This window comes from Ambystoma mexicanum, chromosome 4q (assembly GCF_040938575.1).
Source record: "Ambystoma mexicanum isolate Mex_15411 chromosome 4q, UKY_AmexF1_1, whole genome shotgun sequence".
Taxonomy (NCBI): Eukaryota; Metazoa; Chordata; class Amphibia; order Caudata; family Ambystomatidae; genus Ambystoma; species Ambystoma mexicanum.
In genome coordinates this window covers 347782232-347799761 of record NC_090928.1, presented here as the reverse complement: position 1 = coordinate 347799761, position 17530 = coordinate 347782232, and positions in this window count along the sequence as shown.

Here is a 17530-nt window from a genome sequence, read left to right as displayed (position 1 = left end):
AAGGAGAAGCAAAGGCAGTCCGGTGAGTAGGCCGGGTCAGGAAAACAGCAGATCCAACAAGGTACAAGGGAGCAGCAAAGGCAGTCCGGTGAGAAGGCACGGGTCAGTAAAACAGCAGATCCAACAAGGTACAAGGGAGTATCAAAGGCAATCCGGAAGCAGGCCAAGGAAGAAAGAAAACAACGAAGAATAGAAGGAAGCAGGCGAGGAGGGAAAGAAAAGGAAAAAAGGGGCTAGTGCAGCAGAGGGCAGGAAAAGGAGAAGAAAAGAGGAAAAGAAAGGCAGGCAGCGAAACGGGAGGAGGAGGGAAATAAGGAAAATCTAACTGGAACAAGGGAGAGGCAGAATCAATACCCAGCAAGGCAAGGGTGCCGAGAATATTGCTAGCGGGAACAAACACGGGAGCGGCAGCAACAGGAAGGAACCCGGAATGTTGCAACGCGTACACAACCCAGAAGCGGTGGTCTTTCTATTTCCGGCCACGTACGCGCGCAATGTCTAGGACGGCGCAGGGATCAGCCGAGCATGAAAATCAATGACAGACTGTCACGCCAGCGATCCCGCGCCAGCGATTCCATACCCGCCATCCGTGCCGCGATGTGACAGTATGCCCCCTCCTAGGGAGGCCTTCCCCAGGTTTGCCAGGATGAAAGTGATAGAACTTGCGGACTAAAAGTGGGGCATGGACGTGGGAGGCTGGTTCCCATGAGTTTTCTGACCAGTGATAACCCTTCCAACGTACCAGGTATTCCAACCTACCCCGGCGGTAACAGGAATCACAGATTTGGGCAACCTCAAATTCCTCCTGGGTAGAATTTGTGGGCAAGAGGGTTCTTTTGGGTTGACGGGACCAAGTGTCTTCATGAAAAAGTTGCAGTTGGGAAGCATGAAACACTGGGTGGACTCTGTGCAGGCCTTTGGGTAGTTTTAATCTAAAGGCCACCAGGTTGATAACTTGTGTAATCTCGTACGGACCCAGATATCTAGGTGAAAGCTTGGAAGGGTGTGCCCAACGTGGTAAGTATCTCGTGGATAACATGACATGAGAACCCACCTCCCATCTAGGGACCGGGTTGCGATGTTTGTCGGCCTGCATCTTGTACCTTTTTTGGGCTACACTAAGGTTTTCTTTGGCCTGCAGGTGAACATCCCGCAATATGGCAAGAGTGGAATCTACAGAGGGTAAGCTGGTAGATATGTTAGAGATGGGCAGTACGGACTGTGGGTGATGACCGTAGTTGCAGAAAAAAGGGGTTACACTGAGAGTAGAATGAAAAGAGTTATTTTAAGAGAACTCGGCCAGAGGTAGTAGAGAGACCCAATTATCCTGTTGAAGGTTCACATAGCATCGCAGGTATTGCTCCAAGGTACCATTGAGGCGTTCCGTCTGTCCATTGGATTGAGGGTGGAATCCGGACGTCAAGGCTCTCTCTACACCTAATCGGTCGCATAACTTCTTCCAGAATCGAGAAGTATATTGGCTATCCCGATCGGAGATGATTTTCTAAGGTACCCCATGGAGACGGAAGACATCCTTGATAAACGTTTCGGCCATACCAGCCGCTGTCGGGATACCTGGTAGTGGAGAGAAGTGAGCCATCTTAGTGAAATAATCGATCACCACCATGATGCATGTGCACCCTTGGGATGGAGGTAAGTCAACGATGAAATTGGTTGAAATGACGTTCCAAGGTCCATCAGGAACGGCATTGGGTTCCAAAAGCCCCATTGGTTTTAGACGGGTACTCTTGCTACGAAGGCAGGTCATACAGGATTGTATGTAACGGTTCACATCTCTTTTCATATCCGGCCAGTAGAAATGTCTCTGCAGATAGACCAAAGTGCCTGTGGTGCCTCTATGACCAGCCATTTTGGAATCGTGACACCAATTTAAAGCCAGTTTCCGGAAGTAGGAAGTAGGCAAATACAACTTGCCTTCCACAAGGTAGAGACCCTCCTTGATGTCGTATTGGATGTTGTGAGGATGTTTCTCTAACTCAAATCTGCCTCCAGAAGCTTCTTTCACTTGACTCAGAAACGTGGTTAGTACTCCTATCCGTCTCGGCAGAGGAAACATCAGATCATGAGCATAATCAGATCCCGACATGTAGTCTCCTCGGCGGGATAGAGAGTCAGCGGCAAGATTCTGATACTCTGGAATGTAGGTAATATCAAAATCAAACTGGGCAAAGAAGTGGGCCCATCGAGCTTGACGTGTGTTGTAGCACTCGAATTGTCGCAGTACTTGTAAGTTCTTATGATCGGTTCTGAGGGAAAATGGATGTTTACCTCCCTGTAGTAGATGTCGCCACTCCAAACAGGCCGACTTCATGGCCAACAGTTTGCGCTCAATGACTGAATAGTTCTTTTGGCTGGCATTGAGGGTTTTAGAGAAATAGGCAATCGGGTGTTCCACTCCTTGATGTTTTTGTAAAAGAACCGCCCGTATAGCAGATAAGGAGGCGTCTGTCTCGACAATGAATGGTCGGTCTTGATCTGGCTGGTGAAGGATGGGAGCAGTACAAAATGCTTCTTTGAGTTGGCGAAAGCTGTCTTCAGCATCGTTGGACCAGGAAAACGGATTAGAAGATTTCTTGGGCAAGGTGGTAATGGGTATTATCCTGTGGGAGAAGTTGGAGATGAATTTTCGGTAAAAGTTTGCCAGTCCTAGGAACCTTTGTACTTCCTTGATAGAGGTAGGGGAAGGCCATTCCAGGATGGCGGATACCTTGCGAGGATCCATGGCGATACCCTGACTAGACAATATGAATCCCAGATACGGAATAGAGGCTGCAGAAAACAGGCATTTGTCGAGCTTGACCAAGAGACGGTTGTCTTTTAATCTCTGGAAAACCTCTTTGACATGGCCTTCATGTTCTTCCGTAGTCCTAGAGTACACTAGGATATCGTCGAGGTAGACTATGGTGGTCTGGCACAGTAAATCTGAAAAAAGTCTGTCCATAAAGCGCTGGAATACCGAAGGGGCATTTACTAGTCCAAATGGCATCACCTGGTATTCGTATAGCCCATAAGGAGTCCTGAACGCTGTCTTCCATTCATCCCCCTTTTGAATCCAGAGAAGGTGATAGGTGTTCTGGAGATCCAATTTGGTAAAAACCGTGGCGCCATGAACGGCTTGAATGATTTCGGTAATGAGTGGCATAGGGTATCTGTCATTAATGGTCATCTTGTTCAGACCCCTGTAATCGATACAGGGTCTCAATTCCTGTGATTCCTTCTTGGGGATGAAAAACAGTGAAGCTCCTGCCTAGATTTCGATGGTCTTATGAGCCCATTGGCCAAATTGTTATCCAGGTATTCCCGGAGGAAGTGTCTCTCCCTGAGTGATAGAGGAAACATCCTACAAAATGGTATTAATGCTCCTGGGACAAGGTCTAAGCAGCAATCTTCTGGTCTGTGAGGAGGTAGTTCGCTAGGAGATTTCTCTGTCACTACCTCAGCGTATTCCTGGAGGTGATGAGGAAGGCAGTGGATGAGTCTGGAATCGTAGATACTGGCAGTCTGGACTGTCTAGAACCTTGGCTCTGGAAGGCATTCTGCCTTACAGAAAGCGGACTGAAAGCTCAGTATGTTCTTAGTCCAGTCTATGTGAGGGTTATGTCTTCTGAGCCACCCTATCCCCAGTATGATGGGGAAATGAGCTGCTCGAATGATATCGAATCAGATCATTTCAGAATGCTGCTGGTTGCGTAGGTTTAGTTCTTCAGGGGTGTGGGTGATCATGCTGGAACTCAAAGGTTCTCTGTCAACACCCTCTACCTTCTGGTCCTCTTGTTTAGCCAGGCGGTTGATACCCTTCTGTTCTGCCCACAAGGTGTCAATGAAGTTGCCGGCAGTGCCACAATCGAGCAAAGCCTGGGTTAGGATCTTTGTCTTGCCCAACGTTAGGGTAACTGTAAGAACCATCAGCCTGGAATCCTCTGGAGTACCAGAAGAAGACACCGAAAGAGCTGCGTAAGGACTTGGGATGGCCCCCCGGGAGTGTGTCCTAAAACTTACCAAGGGCGCTCGTTTCCCGAACGTCTTGGTGGGACATCTGGACAGTCATGTAGCAAATGGTTAGAGGCTCCACAGTACATACACATATTGCCATCCCGTCACCTCTTACATTCCTCCGGGGTGAGCGGAGCTCGAGCTGTTCCTATTTGCATTGGTTCCTCTTTGCCTTGGCGAGAAGACGGTACAGAGGAAGCTGACTGAGTCTCAGGGGGAGGGAGACTGTAGAATTTGGTCTTCTTTCTTTCAGACCGCCGTTCCGACAGCCGAAAATCAATCCGAAGAGTGGCAGTTATGAGATCCGAAAAGGATGTCGGAAGATCTATTCATGCCAACTCGTCCTTGAGATCCTCTCTCAGACCTCAACGAAAATGGCGTATTGAGCCTGTTCCTGCCAGCCAGCTTCGGGGGCTATCTGCTTGAAGGTGGTAATATAGGAGAGTAAGTCTGTGTTGCCCTGTCGGATGTCCAAGAGATCTTCGGATGCCAGGAAAGTACTTTCCGTACGCAAAAAGGTCTGCTGAAGTAGAGTCTTGAAATCATCATAATTCTGTAGCACAGGATCGGGTTGATTGACCAAAGGAGTGGCCCAAGCCAGGGCATTACCCGTCATGTGGGTAATCATGAATCCTACTTTGGCATGATCTGAAGTGAATGTCTGTGGGCGGAAGGAAAAGTGCAGATTGCATGCATCTAGGAATTCCTTTACTCGCTTAGGTGAACCATCGAATTTGCCTGACACCAAAGGGAGCGAGGGTAGGTCTGAAGAAGGTCGTTCTCTATTCGTCATTCTTTGTTGTAGTGCTGCATTGGCGGCCTTGAGGTTCTGAACTTCCAGGTTAAGGTTTTGGACGGCAGCTACAAGTTCCTGTGCTTGCTGCGGAGTTGCCATCTCGGTTTCTTGTTGACGTTGAAAACTGTCACTAACGTCGGTTATATCCTCTTCTTCAGACGAGAAAGCAGATTCTCCCCCTTCCCCCAACTCCTCACCTTCCACTTTCTTCTTGAGTTTTCCTTCCTTGTGTCTTGAAGGCTTCTCCTTTTTTTTATGAAGATAAGGACGCACTCGATAGGATGCCACCGTGCCACTAAGATAGGGGTAACGGGGGCGTTCCCACAGGGAGTGCCACCCAGGGTAAAAAGCCAAAGGCACAAAAAAACCCTAAAGACTTCCTTCTGGTAGAATTGGCGAAGTTGGCTGATGCGCTGAAGAATGGTAGGTGATGGATGAGCAGTCCAACCAACCGGCACTGGTTGGAAACCAGAAAGTCCAGCGAGGTACCAGGGGAACACAAAGGCATGGGTCAGTAAACCAGCAGATCCAACAAGGTACAAGGGAGAAGCAAAGGCAGTCCGGTGAGTAGGCCGGGTCAGGAAAACAGCAGATCCAACAAGGTACAAGGGAGCAGCAAAGGCAGTCCGGTGAGAAGGCACGGGTCAGTAAACCAGCAGATCCAACAAGGTACAAGGGAGTATCAAAGGCAATCCGGAGCACGCCAAGGAAGAAAGAAAACAAAGAATAATAGAAGGAAGCAGGCGAGGAGGGAAAGAAAAGGAAAAAAAGGGGCTAGTGCAGCAGAGGGCAGGAGAAGAAGGAGAAAAGAGGAAAGGAAAGGCAGACAGCGAAACGGGAGGAGGTGGGAAAGAAGGAAAATCTAACTGGAACAAGGGAGAGGCAGAATCAATACCCAGCAAGGCAAGGGTGCCGAGAAAATTGCTAGTGGGAACAAACACGGGAGCAGCAGCAACAGGAAGGAACATGGAATGTTGCAATGCGTACGCAACCCGGAAGCGGTGGTCTTTATACTTCTGGCCACGTACGCGTGCAACGTCTAGGACGGCGCAGGGATCAGCCGAGCATGAAAATCAATGACGGACTGTCACACCAGCAATCCCGCGCCAGCGATTCCATACCCGCCATCCCTGCCGCGATGTGACAGCAAACCCATTCTATAACAAAATCCTGATAACAAATGGTTTACCCATAAAAATCATTGAAATTCCCCCATTGTTCATCATAACGTGCTTCTTTGCATTGCTTATAAAACATAGTCTTCTCATATTTAGATAGAACTTGCACATCTAAAATCCAATCCTCTACTGTTGGTTTCTTTCTTGTCTTCCAGACCTTTAATAAGTATTCTTATTCTTGAAGGGAGAGAGCAGAGTTCCAGAGGCACATGTTTGTGGGGTAGCATGATGCATGCTTGATGGCTGTTTGATCAGGTGCTGTGGGGGTAGGTGAGGAGGGTGTCCTCCCAGCCCTCCCAGTCCCAGACAGGCTCAGAGAGAGGCCTTAAAGGTGGGCCTCGAGAGGAGGGCCAGCTTTTGCCTGCTGGCTTGCCTGATTGGACCAAAAGATGACGGTAGGGTCCAATCAGAGTTGGGGCTCTGAGTGTTGGTAGGCACTCCAGAGTTTGTGATATTGGCGGTAGCCATGATGGAAGGATGGCCCAGATGAATCTTGTAACAAGTAGCATCTCATGGCGATTGGAGTCTCGAGATGCCATTATCTCCTGAATCAGGGCTTCTATGAATCAGGTCCAAAGTCTCTTCTTTTGGAAACTAGTAGGCCCTAACTTCTTTACCTCTACAATACAAGGGTTCAGATTCACAAAAAGTAACACTAATGAAAAGAGCACAGAGGAGACACTTGTTTCATTGCATTATATTCAAAGGTGCCCTGCACATTTCTTGCGGACTGAGCAGCAGCGCAAAATATTTTATGTTATGTTAGGAATTTATATTGCGCATATCTGTAGGAACCAAGCAGCAAGCTGCATCTAGGTGCAGATCATATCACTGTAGCACATCAATGTAATATAGATATTGTGAATTTATATGAACAGATAAGTTTTCAATTTCTTCCTAAATGTGACAATAGATTCAATCTGTCGTAGATATAAAGGGAGTGAATTCCAGGCCCGAGGGCCGCCCACCAAAAAGCGTCTATCACCCCAAATAGTTTTGGATGAGGGAATCGTCAACAAGCCCTGGTCCAGGGAGCGTAGGTAGCGTGTAGGTTTATAGATCTTGATTTTTGATGACAAATATGACTGTGCCAAATTATGAATGCGTCTGAACATGTTACGCTCACCTGATATTCCAGGTGGTGTCTGGAAGGCTCTGAGATCTGGAACCCTGGATACGTAGTTGCCCAATCCTGAATAATTAATCTGCAATTACAGAAGGGAGGATTTGTGAGAACTGTCTCTAATGGGTGAATCTCCCACCTCCCTCTGACCGATTCCCTTCCCACTGGGTTCTTTTCTCACCTTAGTTATTTGTAGGGTGAGCTATCCGTCTGGCGTTTCTTGTGCTGGGGCGCTTGACGTTTGTTGGCAAGCTGCCCGAGTTGCTTCACTGGTGCAGTACGCTTTCCTTGGGCCCAGGCCTGCTGTGACCCCTAATCTGCTGGTAGGCAGGTAGGTTTGTTAATTGTAAGTCTTTGTTCTGTTTATGGTGGGAATTCGTTAATGTCTTTATCTCCTTCTTTTCAGGTGTGAAGGTCTTGATGCTGGCCTGCCAGATGGAGAGGCATGTTTTCTATGTAAGAGAAAGCGTGAAGAGCAGCGCCTTTATTGTCTTTTAAAGTTAACCTGTGTTTTCTTCTTCTTCTCCTCACAAGCCGCTGTGGTGCAGAGAGTGGACAAGAGTGCGATGAAAAACATGCCCCCAGAATCCGTTAAGGTAAGTACAGTGTTGTGCGGTTGTTTAATATTGAAAGCGAACCTGAATATGTCTCTTTTCCTTTGCATATGTTGCTGTTGTGCTCCGGATGGAAGCGTGGCATAGCACGTTGGAATTCAGGTAAGACTCTTGGAATTCGATGCTTTGGAAACACGCGTTCTAATATTGTTTTTCCCTTTCTCGTTATTGCAGGTCGCAATGTTTGAGCAGCAGCTGTGGCAGCAGTTCCCCGGAAGTCCTTAAGCTAGTACTCACAGGTGAGTGATGTTTCTTCTTCTCTTGGTTTCCACAGATTGTAGCCAAGTTGAGATGCTGAGTGCTGGATGGTGTTTTCTCACGTAAGACAGAATAATCTTGTTCTAGTTCTTGCAGGATTACAGGAAGATGCTGAAGATCAGGAGCTGGACACGGTGAGCGACACGCTGCTGGTTGCAGAATAACACGAAGCGTGTTCTGCAGTCAGGGTGTGGTTTATAAGCCCAGGTAAAGTAGTACCAGGGAAAGTAGTTCCAGGCCTGCCACACCCAAAACACTAGACGTCATAGCTTGGTTCTTAGAACTAGACTGTGTGGGTGCTTCCATGTTGGACTTAAAGGCCCATGCACATAATTTGGACCTAGTTTGAACAGCCCTTCCTTCCTACATATGAGCCTGGTGCCAAAGGCGCCAGGACTGGCTCCAGGAGCCATTTTGCAGTGGTTTTAAGGCCCTCTGGTGGGAGCCTGCTTTGTGGCACAACATGTGCCCCCTCACAGAGGTCATGACAGAACACAAGACAATCATTTAAACTGAATCTGCTGCTCAACTGGCAGCCAATGAATATGTGCTTGCCAGACCTTTTGCATACCTTAGTTTCAGTACTGCGCTCCAGCACTATCATATGACTTGCTGCCATCACGGGTGCTGGATATGCACTTATTGAGTGATGGACCGTGGAGTGTAAGCAAAAGTGTGTTCATTTGTATACCTGTTTGGAAATATGTATGATAGGGCAAGAAAGGAACATATCATGATGTGCTCATGCCCTTGTGCCCATTCCCAACAGGTGCAGTGCAATGTAGCTAATTTCAGCATATTTCAAAGCGCTTCCTATTTGTGAATTTGGGATGCACATTGACATAGACATAAAAGTCCCCTTCTTTGCACAAATGCGCAAACGGGTTGGTAAAGGTAATCTGATGCCCTTTGAGAATAGGGCACACATTTCTTGTTAAAAGTGATGAGATGTTCTTGCAAATCTCATCACTTGTGCCCACACATTTTGAGAATCTGTCCTAGATATTCATAGAGATATTGAACTGATGTAACTATGAAAAATCGGAAAGAGGTAACTTCTTTGAGGGCAGATATCATTTTGCCAAAGCAGCATGTGTTCATTTCAGTCTCTTAGGACCACATTCTGCCCTGTTATAATCTCTTTTTTCCACATACATGGTAGAGACATACACTGTTGCTTCCCTCATCGTCAATTGTGTATTCGCTTCTACATGGAATGAAGTGAGGTTTCTTCATTGAAACAATTAATCATTATATCACTTTTAAAAATGTTAATTCGATCTAGACATTTATACAATATTAACCTATTGGAGTTTTACAGTGGCCAGTAAAACAATTTTTAGAAAACAATGATAACTTACATTTGGAGTCCTTTGTAAAGGTGCTGAGAGATTCAGATGCCCTTTATTTGGGGTTTAGGCATTGCCATGGAATTGACTTAGAGCTGACCCTATATGGACATGATGGGGTCAGAAGTGGCAGAAGTTCAGGAAGGGGTCTCATGTTAGAGCTACCCCCTTTGGGATCAATAGCTTTAGGGTTGCAAATTTGGTTGGGATCTGCAGGGGTACAAGTGCCCAGGGGGCCGCCACTGTCATATGATCGCTCAATGACATGAGGAGGTACAATATATGGAATGGTTTCACACCTTTCAGTGTCGCCTCAGACAGGCACTGTCATCGGTATTGGGGAATTGCGACCAGCAACAAGGTCTGGTCATGGTCCATGCACATAGGACACTGCAAGACCTTCGGACATTGGCAGAGGTGTTTACCAATATGAGGGAAGATTACCAATGGTTTGTGGAGGAACTGCAGACAGTAATAAAGTGTTATTGTTAGGGAGAATTCTCTCTTTAGGCTGAATTTCCTAACCTAGTGAGTCCCCCAGCAGCTTTGCTGGATTTCTGGAGTTTGTTTTTTTCTCCTGCCAAGAGTGAGACTCTTTTTCTCCCACTCTTGGACATGATTTATGGTGTTCCTTTGACTTTGAATGTGTTTTATGGGGTATGGGGTCCTTTACTCCATAGGGTCTCATGTGTTTTTACTATGTGTGTTACACAGCACCCTCCGTGCAGTGACAAAGGGGTGTCATAGTGACACCCCACCATAGACTCCATACCCTGGGACTGACTACTGTCTCCCAGGGCATGTAAAGTCACCATTGGCTTTACTAGTCCCAAATTATTAACAGAAACCGGTACAAACCATCTTATTGTGGACGTACTGGTCGGGGCAATTCCATTGCCCCGGGGTCTGTTAGTCCAGGGGGCACGTTTCCGCCCCCCCTGATAGAGTTTTGGCTGGTGGCAGTGGATACTACTTTTTATATTCGACCGCGAATATATCCCTATGGGATTTTCCCATTGTTCGAGGCTACCAACTTTAATTATTTAATTCTCATAGCCTCGAACATACCGCCGGTTTATTTAATTAATATTAATTCGCCGGTTGGTATTTTTTGCCAGGACTCGATTCTAAAATGGCGTTTGTGTTCTCTTCTGTGACTCCAACCCAAGTTGAGCCCTTTGTTCCACTTTTTGGCGGGCTTCTCCACAGAAGCCTCCAAAAGTGGTGCCACTCTGTCTGGGTACCACAGGGGGTGTGGGAGGGGGTTTAGGCACCCTGGACTGAGTTACCTTGGTAACTCAAGTCACACTCTTGTGTGATTGGCCCAAGTGGTGAGCCGGCCAGCTCACTACTTAGCATATTTGATTGACAGCTAAGCTGAGTGAATGGGGGTATGGTACATAAAAGCAGGGCTTTGGGGACTGGAACTTCAGAAGTCGCCACAGGACCTAAGAATCTGACGAGGGAGAATCTGAGCCGACCTACCACAACGACACCACCGGTGGAGCCCTGCGGAACCGACTCATCACTTCCCGATGACAGAGAAGATCTCCCGGCTGGAGAGGCTTCTTCCCCTGACTGGTGGGCACAACCAGTTTACCTTCTTCTCTTCGCACCCCAGACCGGCTTGTGGTCAAATTGCCCGTGCCAAGCACCCCAGCAACCGGATAGCCACTTACCACTGGACCGCGAATTACAGGACCGCTCCTTTTACCTGAGAAACTCTGCGGCTGGTTTCTTCCCTGGCAGTGCAACGGACTCCTGTCTTCCTCCCTGACGAGACCTTCTCTTCCCCCGGACGAAGCACCAACTTGCATCCGCTGCCAGGAACAACTGCCCCCGCTGGAGTATTCTCACCACTTTAAGGTACCGTGTCCGCCAGGCCTCCCTTTCTAAAGATTGCTACAAGGTAATAATAATGCCTTAACCTTCTGGACTGGGCTGGCCGCCTTGACCCTCTAACTGGTCCCTTTCTTTGGTCCAACTCCTTTTTGAACCGTTACAAGACTTTGTGCACTGCAACCGTGTGACCTTGGACACATTTCGTTTTGATCCTCTTAAAGCGGATCAGGCCTACTGACTCTAAACTCATGGTGTTACTTTGCCTTCCTCTCTTGTTAGGTTCGTGAAAAAGTGTTGGGATCTGTTTCAATTTACTCTCTGCTTTTCTCTCCCTTTCTAAAACGAATTATTAGAGTGCCATCTACATTAAGCGCTCACCGCTGTCAGAAAATAAGTGGGGCTTTACTTAAGACTTGTCAATATTCTTTTAAGGGAGTGTATATCTTTTAGTGACCGTGTTTTTGGATTGCTTACTATTAGTGCCTGTGTGATTTTCTAGATGTGGTTTTAAATAAATAATTATATCTCTTTTACACCAAGCTCTGGTCAGTGTTTACTTGTTCTATTGTGTTCTTTTGACCTATTGTGAATACTCTGTATACTGCCTAACTCTTCTTGAGGGAAGTCTGAATGTTCAGCCACAGCTACCAAGTGAATCTGTGTGGTACAGACTGCTACCAAGTGGGTTTATTGCCAAACACCTGTAGTCTTAAATCTTTTGCAGTGGTCCCAGAGGGAACTGCACAGGTTTCTGCCTATCAGTTATAAACCGTCATGGGCTGATATGAATCAGTTTATGAGACTATTGATACCACGAGAGCTGAGGCATGGATTGGTGGAGAGGGGGGCCTAACCAGCCATGGATACAGGCAGTCAAGACACCTAGGGGCAACTGAGGGAAATAATAGTTACTGCAGTTGTAGAGGTGTGCCTTAGAAAGACTGATGCGCAAAAACATCAAACTGCAAACACAACAAGGGTGAAACTCCTGCTGATTATTTAGACACCTCAAGGGTGGTATTCACACAGAATAGTGGCACTACTAAGATGGATGAAACAGCCTAGGAGGCTATAGCAAATCTGTTTATTTTGGGTTTATTCCCGGGTGTACAAATGCAACTTAAAAATGTGTGCATAGGATGGCAGACCAAAACGGTAGCAGAGCTGGTGGCGGTGGTGAATCACTGTCAGGAGAAAAAGATGGAGATATTTGAGAATAAGCATATGTCCTTACAAATGCAGAGTCTTCAGGAACAGGTACAGGGACAGCTTAAGGGAGCAGCTCATTATCCGGGAAATCAGGCCCAAATTGGGGGAAGGCAAAAAGGAAGAGGTGGAGGAAATGGTAGTCCATCAGGATTTCAAAGACAACAGGGGAGATATGGGGGACAACCGCAACAGCTAAAACAGTGAGGACCAGTGGTTCAGCAGTAGACATGGGGAGCACAGGGCCAACTGGTACAAAGAGGTTGGAATAACTAACAGGCTCCAGGGGCTGTGATACCAAAGTCTTTGGGGCTCCTTACAGGTTTGCTGGTATCTCACTGGTAATTCCTGTGGCATACTGGCAATCTTGCCTTACCGTCTCTGCCGCATGATATCCCGGTATTACTGGGATATTACAGGCAGCAAAGTGATGGTAAGTTTCCATTCCCATGGAGTCCAATACGACTCCATAGGATGGGATTTACTGAATCGCAGGCACTGCCATTAACAGTGCTGGTGATTCAGGCATTAGTTTGCCTGCAGAGGCCTGAACTCCCAGCAAGTCAAGCCTGCCAGGAGATCCATGGCATCCAATGGCAAACTGGAAGTGTGTCGGTCTGGTAAAAATACCAGAGCCGGAAACACCAGCATTTTTACCAGACCAACATAGTTGTAATGAGGCCCTTTGACTTGTAACTTTTTAAATAGGAAGGTCATTGGAAGAGTGAGTGCCCATTCAGACCACAGAGGTTACCACCTAAAGGTAATAATATTCCAAATAATATGTCAGTGCCTCAATAGGAGGCACAGGTCCAAAGGCACTCAGTGCTGGATGGACCATTACCTCAGTTTCCAAACCCAAAATCTAATCCTATCATCCGCCAAGAAATGTTCTGGATGAGTGGGAACTTGAAGGGATTCTGACAACCCGAAGCGACGGGGAATATGGAAGCATTAATGATTCCCGTTGATCAGGATGGTCCCTGTGTGTACTACAGTGTGCGAGGGATGTCAGTACCATGTCTGGTGGATACAGAGGCAAATACATCTGCCTTATGAATGAATACCTTTCCCAAAGTCGCAACACCTGCAGAAACGGTGTGAGCAGTGGGTATGGCAAATACCACTGTCGTGCACTCAGTAACAGACCCTTTAGCTGTCACTTTGGCAGCTATTACAGAGCAACCATGCATTTCTTTTGAGTCCTACATCACCTGTAAATCTTTTAGGGAGAGATATGTTGTGTAAAATGAGGTGCACTATCTACCGCACGCCGGATGGGATATTCTTAAGTGTGCCGCCAGATAACACAGTAGCAGTGATGGCTGCATTAAGGAAAGAGACTGGAGAGAGAGTGGTGGAGAAAAATGAGCAGTGGTCATTGAATATAGAGGAATTGATTGATTCTATACCAAAGTGTCTGTGGGCCACCCATGACAATGAGGCGGGATATATTCACACAGATAATCCGGTCAATATAAGAGTGGACCCATATACCCCAGTACCCTCTAAATCCAGAGGCAGTTATCACCCCAGTTATTGAATCTTTGATGAGTCATGGAATTATTTTACCGACCAGTAGTGTTTGTAATACTGCTATTTTACCTGTGAAAAAGCCTCGGAAGGAAGTATATCGATTTGTAAAAGGATCTAAGAGCCATTAATGCTGTGGGGATACATTCTCTCCCCGTGGTTCCAAATCTGTCTACCATATTGTCCTGCATACCACCAGAGGCCACACCTTTTACTGTGGTTGATTTATGTGTATGTTACATTGTGGTGTGAGGCAAGCACTTTTGATATTAGTGTCTTGTTTGAAGCAAAGGTGCTGAGAGTTGGGTGGGCTTGTTGAGAGATGTTTCTCATCCACTCATAGGATAACGAGAGGATGCCTTCCTGCCTTTTATTTTGCTTGCTAAAGCTAAGACAGGCTGTCTGGCTACCAATCCACATAGTCTTCCAAAGCTACCAAAAACTCACAGGGTTGACATCAGTATGATACAAATGTGACATGGCTTTAATGATTGAGTGCACTATCACTAAGTATACCAAAACCCAGGGAATGGGTTATTCTTAAATATTACCCTGCCATCAGACAGACAGACCCACACTTATTATGGTTTTGGATCAGTGGTCCAGAAATTAAAAGGTGCTTCTTTCTTCAGGGACGTTGGTGTCACAAAAGCTGTCAAGATGTGTGCATTTGAGTTTTGAACCTATTCTGTGCCATTGATGATCTGCAGGTCACGAGATTGATGCAGCAGGGCACATGTGTTCACTATGGTATTAGCACAGAGTTTTCTGAAAGGGGGCTCTGATTGGCAAACCGCCATTTCTGAGATGGATTACCTACATCATTTTATCATTAATAAAAATCAAAAAAGCCAATGCTTCTACACCCATAGCAAATGGTAAACCTTCACACGGGAATGCCGTCAAAATGTGAAATAAATAACCTGTTATACATCACCTTTCCGATCATTACATCTTTCTCTGCAGTCTTGATCTTTCTCTACTCATACAGTATAAACAATTGGGTTTAAAGGTCATCTATTTAAATTGTGCACTGTGTTTCTTTGTCTGTGTTAGAGGGACATATGCATGCCAACATAACACCTTTTTTCTAAACTGCATACCCATATTGTGCACATCTTTTTTTTTATGTGAGGACATTGGTCCATGCTCATGGTAAGACAATGAAACTCTCTGAGATAGGCTTACTCTATGATTTACTATAATACCACTAGTGGCCTTGTTACAGTTTAAAATCTGGGAGACTTAGTATTTCAATTATAGATACTTTTATCTTTCCTTCTCCTTTAAACCAAACTCATTTTAGCATAGATCAGATGTCCAACTCTTTGTTGTGCTAACAAGACTGTGACTAAAGTCTTCCTATTGACATGGTACAACGACTCCACATTCATAGCACAGATTGTGTGATTGGGCTAACATATCTCAAGGTGGGGTGTAAAGCTTTGAGAAGACAAAGGATATATAATACAAGGCCTGCGGTAGCAGCCCTGTGATTATAATTAACTTGTTCAACCCATAGAAGAGCACTTTTTGGGGGCGGCTTATAACTTCGCCCCCCTGAATGACTCCTCACGAAACTTTGCAAAAAAATATACATGGCCCGGTCAGATCAATCCTGCAAAGTTTGGTGAGGTTTCGTCACGGGGGGTGCTCACATCCACAGCCCAAACCGCTGGATGGTCTTTTCACCAACTTTGCGGCAGGAGCAGTGGCTTTGGCCTGAAAGCATGCTTTGGTAAATTTGGTGTAAATTGGTCCAGTAGTTTTTTTTTTTAAATGACCAAAAATTAGCCCATAAAAAATAAGTGATATCTAGGTTCAGCCTGCAAACTGACTTCCCTCTTCGGTCGGTGGACGGGCACCTGTTAGGCCCAGGGGCAGCCTGAAGTTCGCAGACATGGGAAGCAGTAGCTGATTGGATGGTGAATAGCGTGAGGTGAATCAGATTTTTGAGGAACGCCCGCCACGTTGGATACGCTGCTGTCCCCGAACATTGCTGTAAAAACATATTAAAAATCACAACATTGCACTGTCAATCTAATGAAACAATCTCTGTGGAGGTGAGGGGTGATGAGGATGGGATGGGATATGGCCTTAAAAAGCCAAAAAATCGGTGTTTTTGTTCCCGATGTTTTGGGTAGTCCTGCGATTTTCGCAAACATATTACATGTTCGGGGGCATCTATGCTTATTTGTGCATTACAGGGTTGGTGAAAAGCAGTTTTTGAAAGGCTTATAACTTTAGCGCCACTCAAAGAAACTGCATGAAATTTTGGAATTTCATTGTAAACCTGACTCCGAATGGTTCTGCAACATGTGGTGCTGTTTTGTCAAGAGGGAACAAAATGAAGGGGGGGTCCCAATATATTTGAAAGGCTTATAAATGTGATGCCATTTGTCAAATCTGAACATCAGGTTGCAAAAAGATTGTAGTCCTAGATATGAATGTTTTTTGCAAAGTTTGCTCCGCAGAATATGTGCACTGGGCACACTTACTATAGTAGTAGTATGTGTATTGTTATTATAGTTAATGTAGTAGGAGCAAGGCCAGAATGATCACAGTAGCAATATGTGTTAAGTATTATGAAATTGAGTCATTGGAGAAAAAAGGGTACTGGATAAAAAATAAAAACAAATACAAATATTACAAATAGCTGCCGGTAAACAATTGTGAGACACTTTTGTAAGTGCACAACCTGTTCAAACATTTAAGAATATTTGTGTGCAATAACACATGCATTGGTCTATGTCACTCGCCTTACCCTTAAATACCCTCCGTCTAGTGTCAAGGGCAGTTGGCACCTGTGATGGTGTGCTCGCAAGGGGGCAGGGTGGATGGAGACGCTGAAGGTGTGGTACACCGTGTGCAACAGAAAGGGATTTTATGCACTGTGACTATTGTGCAAATGGACACCACAGTGCTGTTGTGTGCAGACTCTACTTTGAAGACCTTGTTCCTGCAATGAGCATTGTCCCAGGCCTATTGTGCTTATCCCATTCTCATCATCCTCCTCTTATTTTTACCTAGAAGCTGAACGTGTGTAGAGCAATGATACTTTGTAGGCTGTACTATTGCATCAGCCTCGATCCAGGTAATTCAAACTAAGGCTGTCAGATTTATCATTGGCCTAGAGACTACGGACCATACATTTGATTGCTGGTCTTCAACCTTTACTTGGCACCTGTAGTGCACCTAATGTCTACATTGCTATCTAACTTTAAGTGTTATACGGATGACAAGCTTCAAGCTGTGTGCTGCATCCTCTTGTCCTATCTCGCTTATTGCTGACTGTGTTTGTGCAAATTAGGAATGGTGGTCATCCAACAACGTGTACCTTAATGCCAGTAAGCCTGGGATCATTTTTATTAGACCTCTTGCTACTGTTTTCCGTATTTCACTCCGGCTGTCCTCTTTGGGTCCTGTACCGACGCCTTCCGGTGAGAAAAAAAAAACGTTTGTGCTATCTTTCACTCCACCCTGTCCATATGTTCTCCATAATGGACTTGTTGAAGAAGTTACACTACCACCTGCATCCACTAAGAGGTATTGTTGCTTTTGTCACTTTGCCCCAGAGCCTCACTGTTGCAAGAGCTATAGTTTTGTTTAGGCTGAAT